Genomic DNA, 13,276 nt, shown 5'->3' with positions numbered 1-13,276 from the left:
CATGAGCTCACATCAATGGAAAGGTTTGACACATCAATTTCGGCTCTTTGTCACTTGGGGCTGTAGTATGTTCCAAGGGTTGGGTTGTTCGCCTATTAAAGTGATATGTAAGCTGGGTTCAAAACATCCTGAGACAGTTAGTTCCATTTCTGGTGTGGGCGTTAGAGCATTGAGAGGACCTTTTCCTAGTACAAGAGGATCGAGAAGGGCGCACCTCAAGTGTACCAGTTATTGTGCCTACGATAAACTCTAGGTAACCAAGTTCGGAAGGGCATCCAAACATTGAAGCTAAATTAGGAAAACAAACATTGAAGCTAAATTAGGAAAACAAGGGAAGTGCGCCTCAAGATAGGAAAGACTAAGTTTCAAGACTTGAACCCCAAAGTCGCAAGACATATCATCATCAAAGCAAAAATACTAAACCAAGGGAGGTTTGTCTCAAGACATAGTTTTGTTGTCTCAAGACATACTATTGGATTTTGGATATTGAGTTTGGGTTTAAATCCTAACTCTGAATTCGACGGAATTTGGCATCACATTTGGATTCGGAAACCGAATAGAGTGTAGGGTGCTACAAAATAAATAATTTTAAAAATCTTTTAAATTTTTATAAGTTTATCAATAATTGTTTTAGAATTTTTATTTTTTATTTATAAATTCTCTGTTAGCGTTTTTATACTTTTTATAAGTTATTATATTTTTTTTGAAATTTTTATAAATTTTCTAAATTTTTTTTACAATTTCAAATAATTAAAATTAAAAAATTAAGAAAGAAATAAACTCTAAAAATAAAAAAGAAATCCAAAAACTTATAATTAAGAAACTCCAACATCAAAGTGGTGTCTATAGTTGACTGATAACTGATTCCTAGAAATTGTTGAAAAGTTAAAGCAAAATTTGGAAGCAAGTGGTTTTACCATCGTTGAAGAAGGAAGACTTGTGGATTTCACTTTTAACTTTTTTTATTATTAAAAAAATATTAAAATTAGATTTAATTAAATACTTTGTTTCCACTTTTTTTATATTTGTTTCATGTAAAATAGGATGATCAACGTAAAATTACATCTTTATTCCTATAAAATGTCTTACCAACTTATTTTTTATAAAACATTTTTCAAACTGATAATATTCTATTCACTGTAACACCATCATACTCGACCCAAACATCATGTCAAAGTACCAGGATGTTACATTCTCTAATACATTCTTCAGTTATCAAATATTTTCTTAAAAACTTTCATAACTTTTCAATTTAGTCCTTTTTGTCATAAAAGTTCAATATTCACTAAATTAATCATATTAAATCAATTTTTTTTTCTTGTTACTCCTTAATCACATAATTTATCTCAAAATCTTGTTTCACATGTCAAGTTTCTTTGTGTTTCACTTCTATTATTTCATCCACATATTTTTTCAAGTTTAACAATTTAGTCATTGTCATCATAAAAATTACATATTTTTCCACAATTTCACATTTACAATATTTTATGCATATTTCATCATCTCATAACACACTCATTAAACTGTTATCATAGTATTCTTATTCACATATTAAATTGTTTCACACTTAAACTTTTGTACATTTTCAATTTAGTCCCTATTGCCATGTAATTTATTTTCACCATATAAGCACTTTAATCAAATAATTCATTATAATATTTTATTACACATAAAAAATTTTTATGCATATCACTTCTCTTGTTTCAATTGCAAATTTCACAAAGTTTACAATTTAATCATTAACATCATGAAAATTCATTATTTACTATAATTTCACATTAACATCACTTTGTAATCAATTTACTACTTATCATAAATCTCAAATGCATGTTTGTTTCATTGAAAATAACTTTTATGAAATATTTTCAGGAAATCTGCTGAACACTAGAAACTATTTTACACAAATTCATCCAAATACCAAAAAATATTAATTTTTTCAGAAAAATAAGTTATTTTTCAGAAGCCATTTTCAATAAAACAAAGAGAGCCTTAAACTCAAAACAAAGATTTGAAGCTAATGGGTCTAATGGATAGGTTATGCTCAATTTTATTTGGTAAGGGGAAAAAATTTTGGTTTCCTTGGTCTCTATGGTTTTGACATTTAAGGAACTTGTTCCAAGCAAGAATTAAAGACCTCAAAGTCTATATTCCATGAGACTTTTAGAGTAAAGAGGAGTTCCTCGAGAAGCTATGGAATAAGTAAAAATGATACCAACTCCATGAGCCAAAGAAGCCAACGAAATAAGCATCAAGATGTAACTTTTCATTGAAGATCAAACTTAATTCCTTTATTCAAGAGTTTGTTTTTAATTTAAATCTGGTTATTCAGACCGGACTGATGTAAAATTTTAGGCCCGTTGTCTAGGTTCGGGTAAAAAAATGAGCTTAAAATTTTGTCTAAACTTGACTTGAATAAAAAATGCTAAACTTAAGTTCGAATGGCTCTCCCGTTTTAAATTTGTATATAAAAAAATTAAAAAAATATAATACATCAAATACACTAAAAACATTAAAATAAATGTTTTTCAACAAATTGAAAATATACTAAAAAAAGTATTTATACTTACATAACACTAAGATGGTTATAATTTAGCAAGCAAATGCCTCTAAAGTAGTAGCAAAATTAACAATAAAATAAAAGTTATACAACAAAATTGTAGCAATATAATAATAAAATGGCAGCAAAACATTAAAAGAAAAAAATTAGTCAAATTCGGGCCAGACCAAAAATTCTTACCTGAGGCCCAACCCATTTAGAAAATGAATCTTATTTTTTTTTGTCCAAACCCATTTTTTATATCTATATTTTTATTCAAACCATTCTATTTTTTAGGTGAAGCTTTGAGTTTGGATGGATGACTCGGCCCATAATCAAGTCTATTTCTAACCAACTTAAAAAATCCCTTGACTATCGTTTTAAAGTGCAAGTTTGACTCTCTCTTTTTTTTCTTAAAAAGAAATTCAAATTGGAAGTTTTGTATGAAGTTTCCAAACATAAAAACTGATGTTTAGGAGACAATTTAGACACATTTCCTTACATTTGGGAAGCTCTCATGATGTTTGGAAGGTTTTGAGCAAAGGTAAAGGGTTGTTACTTGTTAATTAGTTTTCTAATTTGTACCCATGCGTTTAGGAACCTTGTTATTAGGTTGAGACGAGTATTTTGGTTGTAATAGTTAAAAGAAATTGCAAAGTCCCAAAATGAAGTGTTAAGAGTGGCGACTACAAGATGAATTCAACCATTTCATGGGAAGTCTTCAAGGTACCCCAGTACCGTTGTGTTATTTTAGAAGTATACACTTCTATGATTTATTATCAAATACAAGAGCTAAATTACATCAGCATTATCATAAGTTCCCATATACAAAATAAAAACGATTCTAGTCACTCTTAATAGGAGAAGGAATTATATAAAATTATAATTTTACGTCATCCTTATCCCTTTTGAATAAGAGAATGACAAATCTGATTTTTTTCTTAATTTTTAGCACTTTTAGTTGAATTTGAATTTGTTTAGGAGAAAAAAATTGAAAATCAGTAGGAAAAATCCGATTCGTCATTTTCTTATTAGAAAAAGGATAGAGATAAGGTGAAATCATAATTTCATACAATCCTTTCTTCCCTTAATACATGTGTTTTCTATGATCCCTACTTTTGACGAGAGACAACGAAAATATTAACCTCTCTAAATATATATATGTAAAAAATTAACTTCACCACAATTCTCACCAAAGTATCCATATCAACCACTAGAGACTCAATGCCCCATGGTGTAGAAGAATTGCCACAACACCATTCAACAACTGCAAATGCATCAAATTCCACCATAAGATCCAATTTGCTATTCCATTGGGAATCATGAAAGAGCTCTAAAGCCATCTTAATAGCATAAAGTTCAACCATTTCAACACACATGCATAGAGTTTCTGAGTTTGCTCCGTTTCACCACCAATTCGAAAAATCTAATTTTAGTAACAAACAATAGCTTATTTATTTCAAGTAATAAAAAATAAAAGAAAAAAGTAAATAAATAAATAAAACACTTTGCATGAGAAAAGAACATGCTGCTTGATTAACACACTGTGTTTCTTTCTAGTTTTTATTCTCTTAATATAACTAAATATTATAGATTGAATTAGTTAATTATTAATTTATATATTAAAATATTATATAAAAAACAATTCTTCTACCAAACATAATGTATATATTTTCATATAATATCTAGAACTACCCATAACCTTCATATTCTTTTTCATACAATGCCTAGAATTATCTATAACCCCTTCCTAAGCCTTAAATAGGAGAATAATGCGCTTCTACGCACTTGAACCCATGTCTTCCTATATTGACAACAATGTTGATGTCAATCGAACTAAGACTTAATCGGTTAGTTATTAATAACTTCATCCATTTTTCCTAGATTAATAGTTGATTTAGATATTTGGTGGCGGAAGCAACCATCTGCTACCCTCATTGAAGCCAAGATTTAAGAATTCTTGGGCAACATTCTCAGTTAGCTGTGCAGCGAATGGCACTCGCCCAGCTTGATCAGCTCCTGGCCCTGTGTTCTTGTATTCTCCGTAGAAAACAGTTCTGCAAATGAACCCCCAGAAAAAGCACCATTGTCAACTTCTCTTATCAGTGTAATAAAAAGAAAGAAGAAGCTTGCTTTTGGACGGTTAAGATTGAATGTGAAGCTTAGTCATGGGGGGAAAAAAGATATGTAAATGAAACTTACTGGGCGCGCTCAGGTTGTAAATTATGAGACCATCCCTCGGGATTGATGACTTCGCTCATATCAGTGTAGGCATAAACAACTTTTGAACTGGTCTTCCAAGCTCTACCCAGATATGCACCTTGCGCTGTTCCAGTAATGGTGCAATGCACAAAAGAATAACCAGTGTTCTCCTCTTGACTTTCCCTTGCTTGTGCTGTGATTACTGTTAGTCCCGTATCCCCGTCTACGTATAATTCTGTGTTCTGCATGATCAAATTATGGTAGGGTGTTATACTGGGAAAAAAATCGCATGTGTTGTTAAGCTTAACGTATTTAACTTATGATAGCGGGTCCATTTTCCATTGCATCATGTTTATGGAAGTAACCCATGATTAATTATGATAATTACCATTGTCAGTCAACTTCTCCAATTAGTTTATTTGAAAAATAGGGTAAAGATTAATAGTTTACCAGATACAAAGACTTTCCACTTCCGAAAATGAAATCAACAGTGCCATGAATATAGCAGTTCATAAAGAAATGGTTGCCCCTGTCATCACACAAAGTATCTGGGAAACCAATGATCTTGCAGTTATAGAAAGCCGCCTCATCGCCAGAGATTCTCAGGGCAACCGCTTGTGCTCCCTCCGTTTTCCCGTCTGGTCTCGGAGCAGAATTCTATGTATATGCCAAGAAATACCATAAATATTCAGTAAAAAATTGGTTAGAAGAATATATATATTGTCCAATACTTAGTTGTTTACTTCTATAATGAGATTAACAGCCATAAAGAAATCAGACTCCACAATAGGCACTGTCTACTGTTCCATAATCATGTGCGGTACCATCGAATGTCAAAGTTGGCATCCCGTCGGGATCCCCATGGAATGTAATGAATGGTTTAGTTCGTTCAATTTTGATTTCTCTTTATAAGAACCAGGTCCAATCGATATAATCACGCGTTTGTCGTTCCCTTCCGGAACGCTCTCAATGGCTTCGGTTATGGTTTCAAAATCTCCACCGCCACCTTGCACCACTTTTACCACTGTAGGTTCAGTCTCGGCCTGTGCAAGGACAGGGTCTATGCTGCCAGTTCTCTCAGATGCAGGCATGACGTTGGCGTCAAACCACGCACTCACTTGTGATTTATCTTCGGGTATCTCTGGTGAACTTTGCGATGAAACAGTTGGAGCAAATATGAGAATTATGGTAATTAGTGCACCAACTTCAACGTTTCCGATTCCTATTCCTGTCATTTCTTTTCAATGTTCTTTAAGTTTATGAATTTGATTTGATTTTTCAGAGCCTGTAAGGGTTCCAATTCACAAGACAATTATAGTAACCCCAAAACTCTTAAAACATGCAATTTAGAGGGTTCCTCTCTTTACCATTAATTTCTGATTTTTCCTTGGAGCTGGGTACAAATTACAGACCAACCATTTCTTTTTATATTCTCAAATATTAAATTTTGATTTTTTTTTTATCCACAAGTTGAATGTATTGCTAAAATGTTTATTATTTCGATGAAACAATTTAAAATTCTAAAATTATCTAAAACTACAAATAATCCCTTTAAAGATAATACGTTTCAATCGAGTTAAGATTTAAACGCAAAATTTATTTTCTTTCTAAACTAATACTTGCTATTGTTTGTTTTTTTTAGTTTATTTATTGTACTAATTGTCATGTTAAGTATATGTATGCATACTTGTGGGAGAGAGAAATTCATTTTTTTTCCATGGGAACCACACTCCATGGGATGGTCCATTTTGGGAGATGTAGCCAAAAAAATTTACCTGCGGTTGATTGGGGGTGATTGAGGACTGGGAAATGTCATTTGGGTTAATGGGTTTTATTTGAGATTCAGATAATATAGGACTTAAATGTGGGGTAGTTGCCAGGGCATGTGTGAGAAGGGTTCCCAAAAGTCATTTGGATTTGTTTCCATACAAGTATGCATAATAGGATTGGACAAATATATGTTCTGAGGTGACAGCTTATAAGAAGTTGTGACTCAAAGGAAACCACGATGGAATTGATGATAACAAAAATCAACGAGATGCACATTCTTTCCACATAATTAGCGCTGGATTCTTGAACTACTATATCGACCACATTCACGACTATAAAACGCTTATGATTCAGTCGAATGTTGCACATTTGAACCACTGGTCTCATAAGAAAAGTTCTTTGTTGTTGCATGAACTTCATGCTTGAATAGTTGAAATCGAGTTGCATCAACACCAATCGACATTCTAACAAGCTTTCTTTGCCTTGTTTCTACATCCATCGAAACAAAGATTACACTGTCCAAAGAGTAAGGAACCCTACTGAAAGTAACTACGGCCAAAAATGAGTCGTACTCTTGAGGCAGTCAATTAAAAAAGGTGGCAATGTGTTCTATTTTAAATACAGGGCTTCCACACACTGCTAGTGTATCACATATTTGTTTAATTTTCTTTTCTCATAGCCCTTAACCGACAAGAGAGGTGCATAACGCTTGTTGTGGAGTGAGCGAAGAACAACCTCAACAACGTGCTCCGAATTGTTAATGATGTTTCATCACCAACTAATTGAGGCAAGATATATGCGCTAACTGTGGATAACCATAAAGATGCAATGACATAATCTTGTTGTACATGTTGCACATAATCTTCATTTTACTTCTTTTAACCCATCATCATCATTTTACTTCTCTTAACCCATCATCAGAAACAACAAATTCTGGTGAAATCACTATCGATCCATCTAGCTTTTTTTTTTTTTTATAAAATCTAACATAATAAATCATGATTGATTGAGTTTTATCTAAGATATTTCATTGGGGTAGGAGTGTTCAAATGATTAACCGATCCGTTAATCGAACGGAACTAGTATTAACCGAACTTTTTAATCATTTAACCGTTAACCGAATTGAAATATTTCGGTTAATTCGATCGGTTAATCGAAATTTATATGTTTTTTTTGTTGTTAAAACAAGTATAAAACATATAAAATAAATTGATAATATTCAATTGAATGAATTAACTAAATTAGTAATAGCCTAATACATATAATATATAATATTATTTATTAAATTTGATTAATTTAATTAATTACTCAATTTCGAACCGAAATAACTGTTAATCGAAATTTTAAAAAACCTTTAATTAACTTTTAATCGATTTAGTTGACTAATTCAATTTTAACTCAAATTTAAACGTACGTATAGCTGATAATTTCATTACTTAAATTTCCTGATATTGACAAAAAATAATTAACTTAGTATCGAATAGGTATGAGTCGGTGGGAATTGGGATTGAATTTTATAACAATTCCTACAACTAGGATTAGGATTCGGCCATCCCAATCAAAAGTGGTTTCCGACTTGCCTACCATATCTTCAGCATTGTTATTATTAAAAAAAGGGTCTGGCTTAATGGCATGTGGAAGTTGGTTGTGGCCTGGCTTAGCTGCTATTGCCCCAAATTGTTTGATTGTATTCAATTCCAATTCACCCCAAACAAATAACATCGAAAAATGGGATAGCCCTTGTTTTGAATATTTTCCCTATAAAAGCTCTTTTTCTAAGTTTAATTACGAAAATGGGCCAATTTATGTATTATTTATCGGAAAGGGCTGAAAATGGCAAAACGCACCCACGTAAGAGCTTTTTTGGTGAAATTTCAGCAAAACGCGCTGACGTGGCAAAACCACTCCCCTAGGGGCACGTTTTGCTCCGTGTTTTTTTTCCCCAACGACTATTGTTTTTTACCATTGGGGGGTCCAACGGTAAAAAAAAACTATAAAAACCCCCTCCTATTTTTTTCACACATCATTTCTTCAAAAATTGGCAAAAAACTCTCAAATTTCTCCTTAAATTTCTCAAAGCTCTCTTTAATTAATTATTTCCTTTTAAATTTTTTTCTAAATTAGTATTATTTTTTTATAATTTCAAAAATATTTGATCGTGTTAGCAATGGCCGGGGAATTAATTCGTCTTGATCATAAACATATCTCCGTCGAACAAATAAAAATGGCAAGGGTTAATTTTAATTTTTGAATATTATTTAAATTTTTTCTTTTATGTAATTTTAATTAATTTTTATTTTATAATTTTTATAACAGTCTGTAGATCGAGTGTTACAATATTATATTCGTAACATGTCTGGTCCTCCATCACTGTTGATAGAAAATTATTTGAGGGAAGCAAGTTTTTGGCACGTGGCCACTATAGGCTAGGGGTGCAAGTTGGACCCGAAACTCATCAACACATTAATAGAGAGGTGGAGACCCAAGACGCACACATTCCATCTTCCATGCAGAGAGTATACCATTACTTTGGAGGACGTGCAGTTACAATAGGGATTGCCGGTGGATAGGTTTGCACTCACCGGGTCCGTTCAATCTGTTGATTGGGGAGTCGTATGCTACGATCTTTTGGGTGTGATTTCGGATAATATTTACGGAGGCCGGATCGAGATGGGCTGGTTACGAGACACATTACTGGAGCCGGGGAATGATTCGACTAAAATAGAAAGAATATGATATGCTCGGGCATATATCCTTGAGATGATTGGAGGTTATTTGATGTCGGACTTGTCACGAAACCTCGTACATTTGAGGTGACTGCTGAAACTCGTTGATTTTAGAGCAGTTGGCGAATTTAGTTGGGGGTCTGTCGTGTTAGCAACATTATACCGGGAGATGTGCGAGGCGACGCCACCAAATAAAGCCTAAATCGGAGGTTGTCTATTACTACTACAATCATGGGCTCGGTTTCACTTTCCATTTTTACGTCCTCGAGTGAACCACCCATATACATTCCCACTCATAACGAGATAAAATTTATATTTGATTTTACAATTATTACATAAATTTAAAATATAATTGTATGCTAAAATTTTATTTAATTAGGTGGAACCATTCGACGAGTTATGTTGGAATACCTACCGCTCTTGAATAAATACGGCTTCTATTAGACCAACGGTCGGAAGCAGAAGTACTTATTAAATAAAATATAAATGCATAAAATAGTCGTTTCATATTTAGTATTTAGTATTTAGTATTATGTATATAACTAATATTTTTATCACGTTCATATAGTTTCAATGGACACCATACTAGGATCTGGCAATTCGGGTAGTAATTTCGGATGAATTCTTTTAAAATCTGAACATTTGGCATGTTAAGGTCCCATTGGTTAACTATGCTACTGTCGATATGCACTACACGAATAGAGTGTTGCGACAATTTGGATTGTGACAACCGATTCTTGAGGCACCTGAGGTGCTTGATGATGAGCACAAAATTAACTTACGGCAAACGAATACGAATTGGTCAGTATTCTTCTCGAAATATATCAAAATTTAGGAAAATCGATATGATCATATACCTAGTCGCGAACCGATCATCTTTCTAAAGTTAGCATGCGTGCCGGATTACATGCCATGACTTAGGATCCATGGCAAGCCATATTTACTGTCAGAAGAGTGGAGGCATCAGAAAATTCATGTCGAAAGGGAACAATGGGGTCATTTAAATCCAAGGAGAATGGATGACGGTACGGGTCCATCAACAACGCCCACACAATTAACAGGCCTAACGCCTCAACCGACGATACCCACACCACAACCCCTTGAAATTATGCTAGATGTGTATCCTAACCTTTATATGTACCCTAAACCTTATATGTTTCCTTTTCTCAGTCCTATGATAGGTTGGAATGCATAGCCCAGTGCATCTCCTTTCTCGATGACTCCGATTCAACCCCCGATATATAGGCCATCATTACTGGAGAGATCACACGAGGCATCGTCTGGGAGCTCATCTCATTACCAATCCTCATAGCCTTATGGGATTCAAACACCTCCGTCGTGGGTGATGCAAACACCTCCACATTCTTTATTCTATTAAGGTAGGTCATCCTCCCAACACCCATAACCGGAGCAACCACAACCCCCATCGAGAGCTGAACCAAGGAGAAATTCAACGCATAATCGTCGACCACCCCCATGTGGCACTGATTCCGATCGTCACATACATTGATTTTTTTAAATATATTTGTACAAAATTTTTTATATTATTTCATTTAATAAAATAAAAGTTGTTTTTAATATTTTAATAGTAAATTATTTTTATATTTTTATTTAATAAAATAGAAGTTCTTTTGAATAAGGCGATAGAAATAATGCAACATAGTTTCATTACAGCAATTATCAATTATTTTAGTTTGGACATGATCGAACTGTATGACCTGGGTTCCTACACCATCCGCACAACTTCTGCTGGTTCGTTCTTTCCCGGATATCCATATTATTACGTTTCGACCTTTTGGTTTGCGGCGTAATTCTCTATCGGGTAACAACTTAAACAGAGCAAGTGAAACAGACGGCCACTTACGTTCATCGGGGACCGTTCTGGTGACAGATAAAGGTTAAGGGTGTTACAACAATCACCTTTGATATCAAATGAGTCATATGTCACAGGATCAATCGAAACACAAAATCGATACTTAATAGAATAAACCCTCATTGGCGTTTTTCCGAAGAATTTGCGCCTAATTCTTTTACGAAGTTTTGTCAAATTTATGTTCTGGTTAAAAACCAGTCGCGTTTTGTTCTCCGATAAAAAAACAACGCCATTCTCAGTGTCACGGACTTCACCATCATAGTAAATAATAGCACTAATACGTTAACTCATCTTCAATTTCTATTCTGCTTAGCCTTTTTAATTTTTATTGTTGTAACTTATGCAACCTGATAATGAAATTTGGCTCATTTATAGCCCAAGGCCAAACAGAAACTAATGTAGAAAAAGAGCGTCCACGTGGGAGCTTTTTTCATCAATTTTGCTGACAGTGCATCCTGCTTGTAGCGTTTTTGACACTATTTGTTCAGAACCGTCTTCTCAAAATTATTTTTTCAAGAACTACTGTAAAAAAAATAGCGTCCACGTAGAAGCTTTTTTCGTCAATTTTGCTGACAGTGCATCCTGCTTGAAGCGTTTTTGACACTATTTGTTCAGAACAGTCTTCTCAAAATTATTTTTTCAAGAACTACTGTAAAAAAAATCCTTATTGTCAATACAATTTTTCCTAAACCCAAAACCTAAACACAAACTTATTTAAAAAAATCTAAACCCTAATTTAATTAATTTTCTTAAAAACTCTAAACCCTAAGTTAATTAATTTATTTAAAACCCCTAAAATCTAATTTAATTATTATTTTTTAAAAACACATACCCTAATTTATTTTTTAAAATCCCTAAACCTTAAATTATTTTAACCCTAACCTACAACCCCAACCCTAAAATAGTTTAACAAAACCCTAACCCTAAACTATAAAATCTTAAAATCATAAACCAAAAAATCCTAAGGACTAAACATGCAAAAAGCCATAACCTAGAAAAATACGGAGCAAATCGCGTTCATGTCAGCGCTTTTTTGTGCTGACATGACAAAATCGTTCTCCTAGGAGCGCGTTTTGCTGAAATTTCTCTAAAAAATGCTCTTACATGAATGCATTTTTTCATTTTCGGCCATTTTTGATAAATAATACAAAAGTCAGGCCAATTTCCATAAATAAACTTTGAAAAGGGACTTTATAGATAAAATAGTCCCTTGCTTTGCTTCTGTCTTTTTCAACCAATCTCTTACTCTTCGGGAAGATATCCGAATTGTAAATAAATAAAAAGCAACTGTCGCGTCGAAGTACCACGATTGGATGATGGGATAGTAATGGCAGTAGTCAAATGATGGTTGAGTCCCCACTAAATCCATTTCCCAAAATTATTATTATTATTATGAGAATCTGCTAATTTTGGGCAAAGCTGATCTGTGATATGTTAAAGCAAGCAAGTATATGGACGCTCAAATCTTGAATTAATTAAGTGGAAGGAAAAGATATACATTAACATTTGCTGGGGATGAAGCGCGTTGAATGGATGCTCAAACATTCCAAAAACCCTGACTTCCACCCCCTTAGTATCAGGCGGGATTGATTGATTAGGGACCGCACTTAAACCCAAATTCAAACAAGTCATGGTGGGTATTGTCTGCCTTATTTAATATTAATTAATTACTTAATACCAAAAGTAAATGGAAACAAAAAGAATTCCTTCTTCTTCTCGCTCATGAATTGGCCTTCAATTAAGTAATCGGGGTGGGCCTTTCAATAATTTGAGAAAAAGTCAATTTCTTTTGTATTTTTTGAATTTTAAAATTTAAATACTAATTAAAATTAAAATATTAGGATTAACGTTGGAAAGATGAAGAGTGTGAAAATGGTGTGAGTCGTTGGGTTGCGGTGCATGTGAGGCGGACGCTTTTCTCAGCATAATCTCAACTGAAGGTTAGAAGTTTGGAGAAAAAGGGGAGGAAATCCTGATTTCACATTTAAATAATATTAATGTGAGAAAAGAAGACCGAAACTTGTGCAGTTTCTTCTGTTCATCCCTGCCTTCATTACTGGGCTGTTTGTCTCATGCCACCGGCTGCAGCAAGTTAAAGCTATACAGGTTGAAACAGTATCGGTATTTCAGAGAACCGGTTAAGCGCGTTTCCGGTGTAACAGACAATAA

At 33.5% G+C, this 13,276-nt stretch overlaps 1 pseudogene; it reads right to left on the bottom strand.

The window, feature by feature from the left end:
• Nucleotides 1-4,421: 4,421 nt before the first annotated feature.
• LOC107955962 (pectinesterase PPME1-like) lies at nucleotides 4,422-5,988 on the bottom strand (annotated as a pseudogene).
• Between the last annotated feature and the right edge of the window lie 7,288 nt (nucleotides 5,989-13,276).

This window comes from Gossypium hirsutum, chromosome D07, assembly GCF_007990345.1.
Source record: "Gossypium hirsutum isolate 1008001.06 chromosome D07, Gossypium_hirsutum_v2.1, whole genome shotgun sequence".
Classification (NCBI taxonomy): Eukaryota; Viridiplantae; Streptophyta; class Magnoliopsida; order Malvales; family Malvaceae; genus Gossypium; species Gossypium hirsutum.
This window is presented reverse-complemented; position numbering and strand designations above follow the sequence as displayed.